This window comes from Jaculus jaculus, chromosome 13, assembly GCF_020740685.1.
Source record: "Jaculus jaculus isolate mJacJac1 chromosome 13, mJacJac1.mat.Y.cur, whole genome shotgun sequence".
In the NCBI taxonomy this organism is placed as follows: domain Eukaryota; kingdom Metazoa; phylum Chordata; class Mammalia; order Rodentia; family Dipodidae; genus Jaculus; species Jaculus jaculus.
The window spans coordinates 53,115,097-53,129,206 of NC_059114.1; the positions used below are offsets into that span (position 1 = coordinate 53,115,097).

Genomic DNA, 14,110 nt, shown 5'->3' on the forward strand with positions numbered 1-14,110 from the left:
CCCCCCGCAAAAAAAATTCAAATGTTGGAATTTAACCTCCAAGGCAATATGGTAAAAAAATGGAGCCCTTAAGATTTAGGCCATGCTAGCACCCCTCTCATGAACACAAGAAAAAAATGTGTTAAGTTTGGTGCCAAGGATTTGAAAATACAGGATTAGTGACCACACAGTTTAAAGAGGTGATTTAGACTGGGATTCTTCCAATTACAAGTATTAGTTAGAAAACATAATTATATTAAAAATGACACATATAAAATTTATTAAGATAAATAAAAAGCAAAAAATGAATAACAAAATATCAAATGATATATCTGCTAAGGTAGAATAATCTAACATAAAGCGTAATAAATATCAAGACAAAATGGTTGCAGTTTCAGAAACAAGGCTTTAATAATTTACTAAGCACAGTAAAGTGACACTACCTTACTACCATCGGATGCTGGCATGTGCCAGCTAGAGCAACAGAACCATGCAGAACACCATACACTGGGATGAGGAAGAAGCTGAGAGCGTGCAGTTGGTCTTACGGGAACGACCACAGACCTGGCCAAAAGAAATGAGCTGCAAGAAAAAATTCAAGGAGTCAAAACTTTTCACTAGAGAAAAAAAGGCAAAAATGTATCTATGAAGTGTCAGAGGCTATTCCAGGAAACTGGATGACAGTTTACCACATTCACACAATTGAAAACAATAATATGCCAGGCATGGTGGCACACACCTTTAATCTTAGCACTGGGGAGGCAGAGGTAGGAGGATCACTATGAGTTCAAGGCCACCCTGGAACTAACATAGTGAATTCCAAGCCAGCCTGGGCTAAAGTGAAACCCTACCTCAATTTAAAAAAAAAAAAAAAAACAGGTGTGGTGATGCACCCCTTTAATCCCAGCACTCAGGAGACAGAGGTAGGAGGATCATCATGAGTTCAAGGCCACCCTGAGACTTTGTTGTGAATTCCACGTCAGCCTGGGCTACAGTGAGACCCTACCTTGAAAAATAAAAAAACTAAATAAAAATAAAAAACTATACTGACTTAATGCCTTCCCACTGCTTACTACCTCCTGTTTCCACAACTTTAATGGCTGTGAAAAGGCCTAAGTGAGGGTCAGGGAAAGACACTGAGCAAAGGAAAGGTGAGGGAGGAATAATCAAAATCTAACAGAATATAAATGAGTCATATGGAAACCTACTTTGGAGACAATGGAATACTCAGAAGCCATAGATTGTTATTAGAAAATTTTCAGTATCAGGGATGGGATACCTTCCAGTGAGTTGCTGGCCATGGAGGTCCCTGATGCCCCCAGGACATTACAGGCCATTGCCAAGGTTCTTTGTTTCCCACCAGGAATAGATGGTAAGACCCTATTGCTGAAGACCCCACATACTTGGGCTGCAAGGTCACTGAGAAATCCTGCTGTAGCTGAGCTGAAAACCTCCTCTGTGTATACCAGCTGACAGAAAACTGGAAAAAGTTATGCTGCATGCAGTTCAATGGGAGAGAGAAAAATCACCAGTGGAGATACTCAACAGTCAACACTGCAAGCCTTAAATTTGGCCAGCCAGGCCAAATGAGCCAACCGGTACAATAGTGGCACGTCTGTTATGGGGGAAACCAACCACCTACCCCATGGAAGGGAATATATCACTGATACTGAAAACCTACAACAGGAGTAGTCATGAGCCTTAGGGGTGTAATGTCTGCTGGTATCTGGCTGAATATATATACTATGCTCACCAAACTGCCTGGTAAGCACTTTTCTTAATGTTCATCCCCACATATTAATGCTACTATCACTTTTGATTAGAGAAGCTTCATTTTTCAGATGGCAGTGACTTTAGGATAACTCAGAAGGCCCAGAGAAGTGCTCAGTGCTGAAATATCTCTATCACATCTTCCAAGGCTCAGGGTCAATTATGGAAGAACAGATGGAAAGAATTTAAGAGCCAAAGAAAGGGTAGGACTGCTAACTACGTGTTCCTCCAGACACAAAATGACCTGACTATCCATGACCTCACAGTGCCTGACACTACCTACACAAGACCATCATAACAGGAGGAAAATATCATGACCACAAAATAAAAGAGAGACTGATTAAGAGGGGGAGGGAATATGATGGAGAGTGGAGTTTCAAAGGGGAAAGTGGGAGGGAGGAATTAACATGGGTTATTGTCCACAATTTTGGAAGTTGTCAATAAAAAATAAATTAATATAAAAAAAGAAGTTGTAAAAGTAGAAAAGAACAAAAAAAAGTATTGTATTTTTTCCTCGCCCTATCCCCTTACTTTTAAAGAGGTAATTCTTTTTTCTCCCAAGTACTGGGATTAAAGGTGTGTGCCACCTGAAGAGGATAATTCTTGATTCTGTCCGTGTTCACAACATAAAATTAGCTTCAAGAAGGAAGCACAGAAGCAGCAAGGGACTACACCTCTTAAAACACTGCTACAGTCTAAAGAAGTGATTGGTAATACTCAAAGGCTGACAAGGTCCAGGGAAGACATACTTTCCCTGTCTCATATGCATTAGTATGCCAAAGCGTGGTCCTTACACTGGGTGTTTTTCCCTCAGTCCTTGAAAGTAGGGATCATCTGAAAAGGCTTCACAGTCACTGGCTCTCTGCTTTTATCACTGATGTCAATATATAGCTGACCCTCAGTATCCATTTGTTCCAGGAACCTTGCAGATAAACAAGTTCCTTATATAAAATGGCATATTTGCATATAACCTGCCTATGGCATCCCATATACTTGTCTAATTCCTCTCCGGCTATTTATATGCCCTGTCAAATGTAAATGTTATGTTTCAGTTGCTACAGTGTGTTATTTAGGAAATGAGGACAAGAGAAACAAGCTCATCCATGTGCAGTACATGACAGTTATCAAAGAACAGTTTGAACTATGGTATGTTAAATCCTGAGACATAAAACACAGAGGCAACTGTATGTAGTTTTAAACCTGTCTGTTGCTCTTTTGCCTCATGCACCCCTCTTTCTAATCCTGACTTCCTAACTTATAAACATCCCTCCTCTTAAGTTGCTTTTTATGTTTGCCTATTCTGTTTCCTGTCATTTCCCATAGTTTGTGATTTTACATCCAATGACATTTCACAAATGTCACCAAAAAGACCACTCCTTACCTCCCAATCAAGAAGCTAACCAACCACAGTGTATAAATCATATCCTCCAACTCTTCCACTCTAGTACTTTACCCATTTCCAGAGGGAGCCTTCTTGCCTCCAGACAAGCATGTTGTTTCACTCTAGATTAAGGAAGGTTCTCAATACTAGATTGATTATAAATCTTACTTGCATATAATCTAAAATATTACACTCTTCTTCCACCAAACTGTGGGATAACTGAACGCAAATACTTCTAACTAAGCTAGTTTCTTCACACCACACCTGGAACATAGTACCCGCCAAACAAATAAGACCAAGTGAATGACATCAAGGGTGAATTACAGCATTCAGTTACTTATATGAAGTGGTATAAAGTTTGAGTAAAAACAATGATAAAATTTACAACTTAAAATGATATTTTTAAATAAAAATTTTAATCATGACTTCTATTTTATACTATTTTCTCCATGAGACCTGTAAGACATACTACTTATTATAGTATTATATAGTATGTACTACATATAAATGTAGTATTACAACTACTACATATTTTTAAGATTTCTAAGAAATAAAACATACTATCTAAATGTGTATATTTTATTAGTAGCTAAGTTCATTCCAAAAATAGACCCAAAATTACTGATTCATCTTAAACTTTTAAATGTTTCAGTCTCTTATAAGCACAGGTATTCAGCTACTGATATTACACACATCCTAGTCTGGCACTGTGATATGGGAATGGTCATTATCAAAGTGCCAAGTACAAAAAAGAGCTACTCAACTGGGATGCCATGCTCAACACTGAACAGTGGAAAATCCTCAAGGCAGCTAGTCAAAGCACACATGTGTCTTTGTCTCAGTCTCCAACTCAATCTTCTCTATAATTTCATTTTTTAATTAAAACAAAATAAGCTAAAAATCAGGACCAACTTTTTTGATGGCACCTCTAAATGGAATTTACATTGTTCAAACTACTTTAAATCCACAATGCATCGTGTCACTCCACAGGCATTACCATCTTTATCAGAACTTGGCAAAGATTCCTACACACAACTAAAAATGTAAACTTGATAAATGATTACTTTCTAATGTACTTCAGACTTCCTCCACCAACTTCCCTATGACACATGCTCTCATCTGTAACACATACTCAAACCAAAGTGCTTTGATGAGGTAACACGATGCCTGTAGTGCATAATGTGAAGCACTTTCAAGATCATGTAAGTTCTCCCCATGGATGCAGGAGTCTGAAAGTGAATGCTATCTCACTGGCCTTGTTTCAGCTTCCCACATCTCACACAACCCCAATAGAGGAGGCAAGCATAGCAAAATGAGTTAGCAATTCAGGACCCCACTTGGCTTGAGCAATAAACTAACCTTTTGCCTAACAAGACCCATATCAATATGTTGGAAACTTGGGCATCAAGCTGCATATATGCCCCTCTTGAAAACATAGAAAAAGCCTCTCCACCCCTAATAATACTTCTTCCTTGGTTGGTTAGTTTCTATTCAAATAGTTAGTCCCAAGACATATCTGGGATTTGGAGATGGGAAGCAGGGGACAATGAGCTAGACTGGTTTGGGGTGTATGCACAGTAAAGAAAACTGTGTCCCCAAAATGAACTATTAGGGAGATCTCCTATTTACCATGTTCTGTCTATGCATATTGGGCACACTTGTGATTAAAAATAAGATGCATCATGGAGAGGAATATGCACAGTAAAGAAAGCTCACTTGGGTAAGAGGATGTTTTCATTCAATTTTTGTCTAAATCAAGGGGTCCCCTATGAAAAACAGAAGGTCATAAAACTCAAGCCTGTCAGTTAAACAAACAAACAAAAAAATCTATTCAAACCATATATCTTAATAACCAGCTCGTCCTTCTCCCAGACTCCAAAAAGAAGCCCCAGGTGCCTTTAATCCCAACACTGAGGAGGCTGAGATCGGTAGATCACCATGAATTCAAAGCCAGACTGGGCCAGAATGAGTTCTGATTTCATTCAAGGTCTAGGATTTGAACTTTGACTACTTGTGAGAGGACTGTCAAAGGCAAGTAAGTCAAAAACTTACTAAGGTTATAAAAGAGTTAAGTTACTAATGAAACTCCCAATAAACAATCAATAAAATGATTCCCTGGAGCCTAGCAACTTACCTCAGAAAACTAGCTACTACTGCAGAGCAGCCCAAAATAAAGGATTCTCCCTCAACATCTACACTGGCTGTGACTGGGAGGAAAAGGCACAGATATTCCTTGCAGGTGGCAGAAACAGATACAGCCATATTGAGAAACTAAAAATCCTATTTCAGTGCAGGGGAAAAAGATACCTCTCATTCCAGTTCATTGAAGTTATGTGACAGAAGAAAATCTGTGATTTTTTTTCCCCAGTTTTCTTTTTCCAATTGACTTTGTTGTTCCTATTTCCCTTTTATCACTTAATATTGGCTTGACTGTAATTAGTTGTATGTATCATTTAACCATAACCTGGTAGATTCTGAAGCAGTCTATTCAAACAAACTGTGAAGCTACCACAAACCCTACACTTAAAGCTGCTTGTAATAAACCGATGAGACTTTTTAAAAAAAATTTATTTTTTATTCATTTTATTTTTAGAGGGAGAGAGAGAATTGGCACACTAGGGCCTCAGCCCCTGAAATCGAATGCCAGATGCTTGCACCACCTAGTGGGCATGTGCAACCTTACACTTGCCTCACCTTTGTGCATCTGGCTAAGGTGGAATCTGGAGAGTACAACATGGGTCCTTAGGCTTTGCAGGCAAGGGCCTTAAATGCTAAGCCATCTCTCCAGCCCAGTAGATGAGACTTTGAGTTGGCATTCCTTTTGGCAGGGATCACTGACAAATAAGGCATGAACTGCATTGTGTGAGAACATTTTTTCAAGGATATACATGTAATAGTAAATCAGTATGCATACTGGGAAGATTACAGTGAATATCTTTTGTATGTGTTTACCTAGTGTGGTGGTTTGATCTGGGTCCCTGCCATAAACTTGAGTGTTCTGAATGCTAGGTTCCCAGCTGACAGAGATTTGGGAACTAATGCCTCCAGGAGGTTGGGGGTGGGGATTTATGGGTATTATAGCCAGCTTCCCTTTGCCAGTGTTTGGCACACTCTCCTGTTGCTGTTGTCCATCTGATATTGCCCAGGAGGTTATGCCCACCATCTTCCCATGCCATCATTTTCCCCTACCATCATGGAGCTTCCCCTGGAGTCTGTAAGCCAAAATAAACATTTCCCACAAGCTGCTCTTGGTCGGGTGTTTTCTGCCAGCAATGAGAACCTGACTATGTCACCTAGCAACTACTCTCCCTCCCCATAGTCACAGTTCCTTCTTTTTCTTACAGTGAACCACTCCATTCTGATTCTTGTCCCAAATGGCTTAGACACAGCTGACCACACTTCCTAATCCCAGCTCAGTAGCACCTGATCTAGATCTGGTTTATTGTCACATGCAATCCCTCTGACTACAGGATCAGGCAGGGGAAAATAAGAGAGTCCATTCACTGTGATAGTTGATTCCAAAGTGTTTTCTAGAATTAAGAGTATGGTGGCACATGACTTTAATCCCAGAATATGGGAGCCATAGGAGGATCACTGTGAGTTCAAGGCCAACCTGGGACTGCAGAGTGAATTCTAGGTCATCCCAGGCTAAAGTGAGACCTAACTTTAAAAAAAAAAAAAAAGCCGGGTGTGGTAGTGCACACCTTTAATCCCAGAACTCAGGAGGCAGAAGTAGGAGAATCACCATGAGTTCAAGGCCACCCTGAGACTACATAGTGAATTCCAGGTCAGCCTGGACCAGAGTGATACCCTACCTCAAAAAAAAAAAAAATTAAAAAGTTCTTTTATAATGGTTTGCTTAACTAAAAAAAAAATTGGGGGGGGGGTTATTCATTTGAGAGTGACAGAAAAAGAGAGAGAAAGAGGCAGATAAAGAGAGAGAGAATGGGCATGCCAGGGCCTCCAGCCACTGCAAACGAACTCCAGACACATGCGCCCTCTTGTGCATCTGGCTAATATGGGTCCTGGGGAATTGAACCTCGAACTGGTGTCCTTAGGCTTCACAGGCAAGCACTTAACTGCTAAGCCATCTCTCCAGCCCCATTAACTGAAAAAATTTAAGCCTAGAGTCACCAGAGAGCCTCAACATGGGAGTATATCTTGCACAAGTAAGCCACAGCATCTTAATGCAATGAGTATAAATAGAGTTTTGGTGTCATATAACTTGAGTACTGAAAAATCCAAGACTATCCCCTTCAATTTAAAGAAAAAAATAGAGATATAAAAATTAAGTTATCATTATACTATGATATACGAGTAGCACAGATTCCACTCTACACAGGTATAGCTATAATAGTCACACTTTTTTCACTATACCACACTCCCTCTCAGGAATGCAACATTTATAATTATTACACTTGTTAACAAAAGGAATGCAATTTTACAATTATCTAAAGGCGAAAGTTAAGTTCTTATATGAAGTGAGTATTCTAATCACATCTGTAGGATGGTCAGAAATGGAAAATTGGTAAAGTTCTTGCTGTCCATCCTATTCTTATAACAGCTCAACTCCTGTCTGTCATTACTTTCATATGCAGGCTATACTAAAGGGCATGTCTACTTTCCATCTTTAACCTTTTTCAAAAGAAATTTGCCATTACTATATATAATATCAAGTGTCTCTAATCAAAGTCACTTAAATCAAAGAATTTCATCTTCAGTCATGGTTTTTAAATATACTCCAAAAACCAAGCAGGACTCAGGACCTGATAAAGAAATTTTGACCAAAGCCTAAGTGCTGTTCTGATATAATTAATTGTGAGATTGTCAGAAAGGGACATACGTATTATCCCAGAAGTAGAACGTTAATGCTTATCAAGTTCACAATTAAACATATTTAAAAGAACCACACTTACTTCTAGAAGCAGCTAGTATAAACTGCTTTCAAATATTATTGTTGAAAGAGGGAGAAAAGAAAAAGAGATCAGCTTTATGAATACAAAACCTCTGACATTTTCAAAAAAATCTGTCTAAATAAAGACCATGAATTTCTGACAGAGCTGAAACAGCAGAGGAAAATGTTTTACAAATGAATTTGTTTCCCCAGAATGTGTGGTAGATTGATTCACATCCAGATCAAAGACAATGAAGTCAATTCATGTCCATTTTAAAACTTATTCAAAAATGTCTATTTTCTGGTTAAGGTCCTCTACTTTTATCAGGCTTCTTTACTTCCTCTTCCTCCTGGCAGCTTTCTTGGGCTTCTTTACTTCTCCTTTGATTCTAACAGCTAGGCACTTGATCAGGAAGTTTTTTTTAACAACAATACATTTTATTACTTGACAGAAGTTACAAAATACCACAACTGTCAAATGGAGAACCAAGTCTGTGTAGTGGAGATAATAAAGTCACTTAACAATCAGAAAGGGCCTAAGGGTCTAGAGTCTAATAAGAGAAAGTCATTCCTCTTAGATGATCAGTAAGAATTCCAAGATGGACCTTTATAGTCATTCCCAAATAGTTAAACTGCTGTTATATCCAGGACTACTTAGAATTCACCCTAGCTAAGCTTGTACCATTTATAACTTTTACAAAATTTATTTTTATTAGCATACAAAGAATTCAATTCCATTATAGCATTTTTTTCAAACAAAAATTGTTTTTTTTCCTTCCCTCTTCTCCCCATTCCTCTAGGGCCATTTATATTTATTACAAATTTAGCATATAAAAACAACAGTTTTTAAATTTCAGTATTATTTTATAAGTCCTTAGATAAATGACATGACCTAAATCTGGTTTCAGCTCATAATCCATCTAGTTCATATGATTTCATAAAAATCAAAGAAATATAGAAAAATTGCTAGCAGGCACTAAGAAATATTAGTGTCCCTCCATAATATATTTGAATCTACATACACAAAAACTTCTACAGGCAAAAATTTTCACACCTTGGAGAAGAACAGCAAAACAAAAAAGACTATGTATAAATCAAAACCATATATATAATATACATATGAAGATCTTTATCTCCTCCAGCTCCCCACATGGCAGGAGCTACCTGAACTTTCTTTTCTCTTTTCTTCAAACCCTTTTTACCCCCAGATCCATATTTGGTCACATGGACTCATGAGCTCCACGTGGCCCTCATGGGCTTTTGGGCTCCACGTGGTGTACTTCTGTTCTCCCCACTTTATCTCCCCTTACCTCTCAGCCTTCCCCTTCCCCCGCTCCTTTGTAAAATCTGAATAAAATATGGTATTTTTAAAATCATTCTCTTAAGAAGTGTCATTCTCTTGAATCTGGAATTGCCAATTCTTTGGTTAATTTGCAGATATGAACTCTGGGCTTAGGGTTCCAGGAAGCATCCCAGAATCCCAATTTCCCTATTACAGTAATTGTGTTATATGTTTTTAGTTTTAGTCTGTGTTCATAATTGTTGATTTAATGTCACTGTTTAAGTGTCATTTTTTGTTGGCCTCGCTGGCAGCTGGTGTCTATGACATGGTTGTTTTATATGTGTATTTGTGTGAGATAACAATATAGCTTTTTGCCTCTCAGTTTATTTGAGTTGGGAAAGGAGGAATCTGCTACTGCTTCTAAGAAAACAGGTAATTCAAGTTTGCATGCTACCTTAAGCTCATCCTACCTAAACAACAAACATGCAAGCATTACTTATCAAATTGGGTCAGGACTAGGGAAAAAGGCAAGCGACATTTTTAAATCTAAGCAACAATGAAGTTTCCTTAAGATAATAGCATTAGCAAAAGGTTTTGGAGTTTGACCACATACAGATAATCCTAATTTATTTCATACAGTTATAAATTTAAATTTGCATGACTTTTAAATGGGTAAATTTGTCTTTTTTATCATATGACTGAATTTTAGCATAAAGGTTCTAGCTTATTTATCAGCCAGTATGATTCAATGTGTTACCTTCAGATGTGTGTTATTATATGGTATACATTTCAGTTACCTTCTCATTGCTGCAGAAAACACCCAACCAAAAGCATCTGATGGAATGAAATTGTGGCTTACAGATTCAAGTGGAAGCTCCATGATGGCAGGGGAAAACATGGCATAAATCGAGGCTAGACATACCTCCTGTCCAATATCAGGTGGACAATAGCAACAGGAAATTGTGTCAAACACTGGCAAGAAGAGGCTATAACACTCATAAGCCTACCCCCAACAATACACCACCTCCAACAGGCTCCAATTCCCAAATTGCCACCAGCTCGGGACCTAGCATTCAGAACACATGAGTTTATGGGGATACCTAATTCAAACCACCACAGTGTGTTTATACAAAAATGTACCCCAAAGGGTTTGATTCAAATTGACTTAGAAATAAATTTAGTCTAAATACTTCTTAATTTATAGGACTTAAAACTAGAAATGTTTCTAAGATTGTTAGCATGTTTTTTTCTGCTATGATTATTGCTAGGTAATTTCAGATACAATGTCCACGTCTCTTATATTTCAAATATAACTACCAGGGTTTTCATTAAATATAAAGTTATTTTAAGAAAATGGTCTTTCTAAATTCAGAAAGTTTGTGAAGAAAGAAAAGACAAAAAGAAACCATAAAGTATGACAAAGAAAGTATATAAAAGTTATAGGTATGAAAATAGTGTTTTGGTAAAAAAGGCTAACCAAAACAAGGAAATGTTTTTATATGAGAAAGTATCTTGAAGGTCTTGGGATATGGCTCAGTGGGTAAAGGCAGTGGCTGACTTGGGACAGGGTGGTGAGGTGATAACCTGAGTTCAGATACCTAGAACACATGTAAAATCTGGACATAGTGCTATGTATCAGTAATCCCTGCACGCCTACAGTGAGATGGGGTTGAGAACAGGAACCCTCCCCCACTGAAGCTGTCAGGCCAGCTAGACTGGGAAACACAACATCAAACAAGAGACTCTTTCTCAAACAAGGTAGAAGGCAAGGACTTACACCCAAGGTTTCCTGTGACCGTAGTGAATGTACACACAGGTCATACACACCCAGAAAGTTTTCTGCAAGCACTGAAATAAGATTATTCCTAAAGTAAAGGCTTTTTTCCAAAATGAAAAAGGAAAAATGAGAACAGGGCTAGAATGTTAAAGTGTCTTAAAGGTTATTATGAAAGATAAAACTTAAAGATAATATGTACATGATACACCACATGCTTTGGCTGCAAATCACTGAAGAATCAAGCTGGAGCTGAGCTGGAAGCCTCCACCCTGTTGATTTGCTGTCAGCGTGCTAGAAAGGCCTATGCAGCCTGTGTGGGGAGAAAAGTCATCAATGGTCTTAACCAGCACTAGACCCTGCAAACTTTACAGCTGGCCAGCCTGGCCAAATATACCTAACTGGTGAAATGATGGCATGTCTGTTATGGGGAAAACCAAATGTTCTCTGACTGACTGGACTTGAGTCCTACTCCATGAAAAAATCTCATGACTGCCACTGAAAATCTTATCAAAAGCCTATGGCTGGGGTTCATAAGCCCTGAGGAGGAACTACCATTGTTGTCTGACTTAATGATATATTATGCCCACCAAACTGCCCTCTAATTACTTATTTTTTAATTTAATTTAATTTTTTTTTAATTTGAGAGAGCAAGAGTGGGAAAGAGGCAGAGAAAGAGGTAATAGGTGCACCAGGGCCTCCAGCCACTGCAAACAAACGACAGATGCATGCACCAACTTGTGCATCTGGCTTACATGGGTCCTGGGGAATCGAACCAAGGTCCTCTGGCTTTGCAGGCAAACGCCTAAAGCACTAAGCCTTCTCTCCAGCCCATAATTACTTATTTTTATGCCCCTATATTAATGCATCTCATACTTTTGGTTAGAGAAGCTTCTCTTTTCAGATGGTGGTGACTACTGGGGAAACTCAAAACTCACCATAGTTGAGAAGAAATGACAGTGCTGTGCTCAACACTAAGTGAGACATCTCTATCACACCCTCCAAGGCTCAGGAATCATTGTGGAAAAGGTGGTGGAATGAAGAGGAGGAGTGATTTGCAATACAGTTTTCCAGACATAAAGTGATTGTAGTATTCATGACCTCCCAGTGGCTGACGCTATTTACACAAGATCTGCATAATAAGAAGAAAAAATTTTATGACATCAAAATAGAAGAGAGGCTAATTAGAAAGAAAGGATTTGGGCTGGAGAGATGGCTTAGTGGTTAAGTGCTTGTCTGTGAAGCCTAAGGACCCCAGTTCAAGGCTCGATTCCCCAGGACCCACATTAGACAGATGCACAAGGGGACGCATGCGTCTGGGGATCGTTTGCAGTGGCTGGAGCTTTGGCGCGCCCATTCTCTTTCCCTCTCTCTGTCTCTTTCTGTGTGCCTGTGACTCTCAAATAAATAAATAAAGATAAACCAAAAAAAATTTAAAAAAAAAAGAAAGAAAGGATTCAGTGAAGAGGGGATTTAAAAGGGGAAAAGGAAAGGATGGGAGGGAATTATGATAATGGTATATTTTCTATATGAATAGAGGCTGTCAATAAAAACCATCAAAATATGTATATAACGAAGTCTACTATAATTAAAGGTTACTAAAAATTCCTTGGAGTTAGGAAGATTGCTGAGTGGTTACAAGTGCTTGCTCTCAAGGCTTAACAATGCAGGTTCAATTTCCAAAATATTTAAGCTGGATGCAAAAAGTGGAGATAGGACTGGAGACAGGGCTCCGTGATTAAAGCATTTACCTATAAAGCCGAATAACCAGGGTTCAATTCCCCAGTACCAACATAAAGCCAGATGCACAAAGTAATACATGCCTTTGGAGTTTGTTTGCAGTGGCTGGAGGCCCTGGTAAGCCCAAATTCTCTTTCTCATTCTTCTCCTTCTCCTCCTTCCCTCCCCTCTCCCACTTAAAAATACATAAATAAATAAATATTTTTTTAAGTGAGTTGAGCATGACATCTTTAATCCCAGCACTCAGAAAGTGGAGGTAGGAGGATTACTATGAGTTTGAAGCCAGCCTGAAACTACACAGGAATTCCAGGGCTAGAGTAAGACCCTACCTCAAAAACTAAAAAGAAAAAAAAAAAAGTGGAGATAACATCTGGTATCCATTTACAGCAGCATGAGGCCCTGGCACCAACCCCCCTACACACACACACACACACACACACACACACACACACACACACACACGAATAAATAAACTTTTAAAAAATAAAATAAATACTTGCTTCAGCAGCATATATACTAAAATTGGAATGATACAGAGAAGATTAGCATGGCCCCTGAGCAAGGATGACATGCAAATTTGTGAAGTGCTCCATATTTTAAAATAATAAAAAATAAAAATAAAAATTCATTAAATAAAAATTAGATGATATAAACCTAGAACCCAACTTTTCTTAGAATAAGAGTTTATATTTTCGGAGTGTGGTTTATAAAACAAGAATTTTATGGCTTATCCCCTTATTTCAATAGACTATTTCAAGTTTAGAGATTAGATTTACCCAATACCTTTAACAATGATGACAGAAGTATGTCTTAATGCTAAGTTTGTATGTTTTCTTATTCAGTGGAAGTCTTCCCTTGACAGGAAGCTATAATCTAAGCAATAGGAAAAAATATATAAAATATTATTAATGATTATGGCATTTCTGCTAACTTACATAGTAACTGTGGAACTTATTTCATCAAACATATAAAGTTAATCATAAAATTTGGTCTACTAATCAGAATTTTCATTGCATTTACGATTTTCACTCCTGTAAAGACCATCAGCCTTGTAGAAGTATCTACCAACCCTATGGTATGGGACCTAACCATATTTGTCAACCACACAAACTCTACCTTATAGGAGAAGTTGATGGACTCAATTTCTAGATTTCTATACACTACCAACCCTACGGTATGGGACCTAACCATATTTGTCAATGACACAAACTCTTTATAGGAATAGTTGATGGACTCAAATTCTATAAGATCTATATACTACCAACCCTATGGTATGGGACCTAACCATAT

General features: G+C 38.2%; 1 protein-coding gene and 1 non-coding gene across 5 annotated transcripts in view; one reads left to right on the plus strand and one right to left on the minus strand.

Annotated features, from left to right (window-relative positions):
• The window catches only part of Fer (FER tyrosine kinase), a 417,682-nt gene that overhangs the window by 381,261 nt on the left and 22,311 nt on the right, over positions 1-14,110 (minus strand). Inside the window, exon 1 of one of the 4 annotated variants that reach the window (XM_045132276.1) lies at positions 423-543. The exons of the other annotated variants lie outside the window; for them this stretch is intronic. The gene's annotated coding sequence lies outside the window, so the exon portion shown is untranslated. Of the gene's footprint in view, positions 1-422; positions 544-14,110 lie in introns of those variants that run through there. 4 annotated transcript variants of the gene reach the window in all.
• Positions 13,317-13,419, plus strand: LOC123454266. Its single transcript, XR_006633251.1, has one exon. It is a non-coding gene; the product is annotated as a U6 spliceosomal RNA (small nuclear RNA).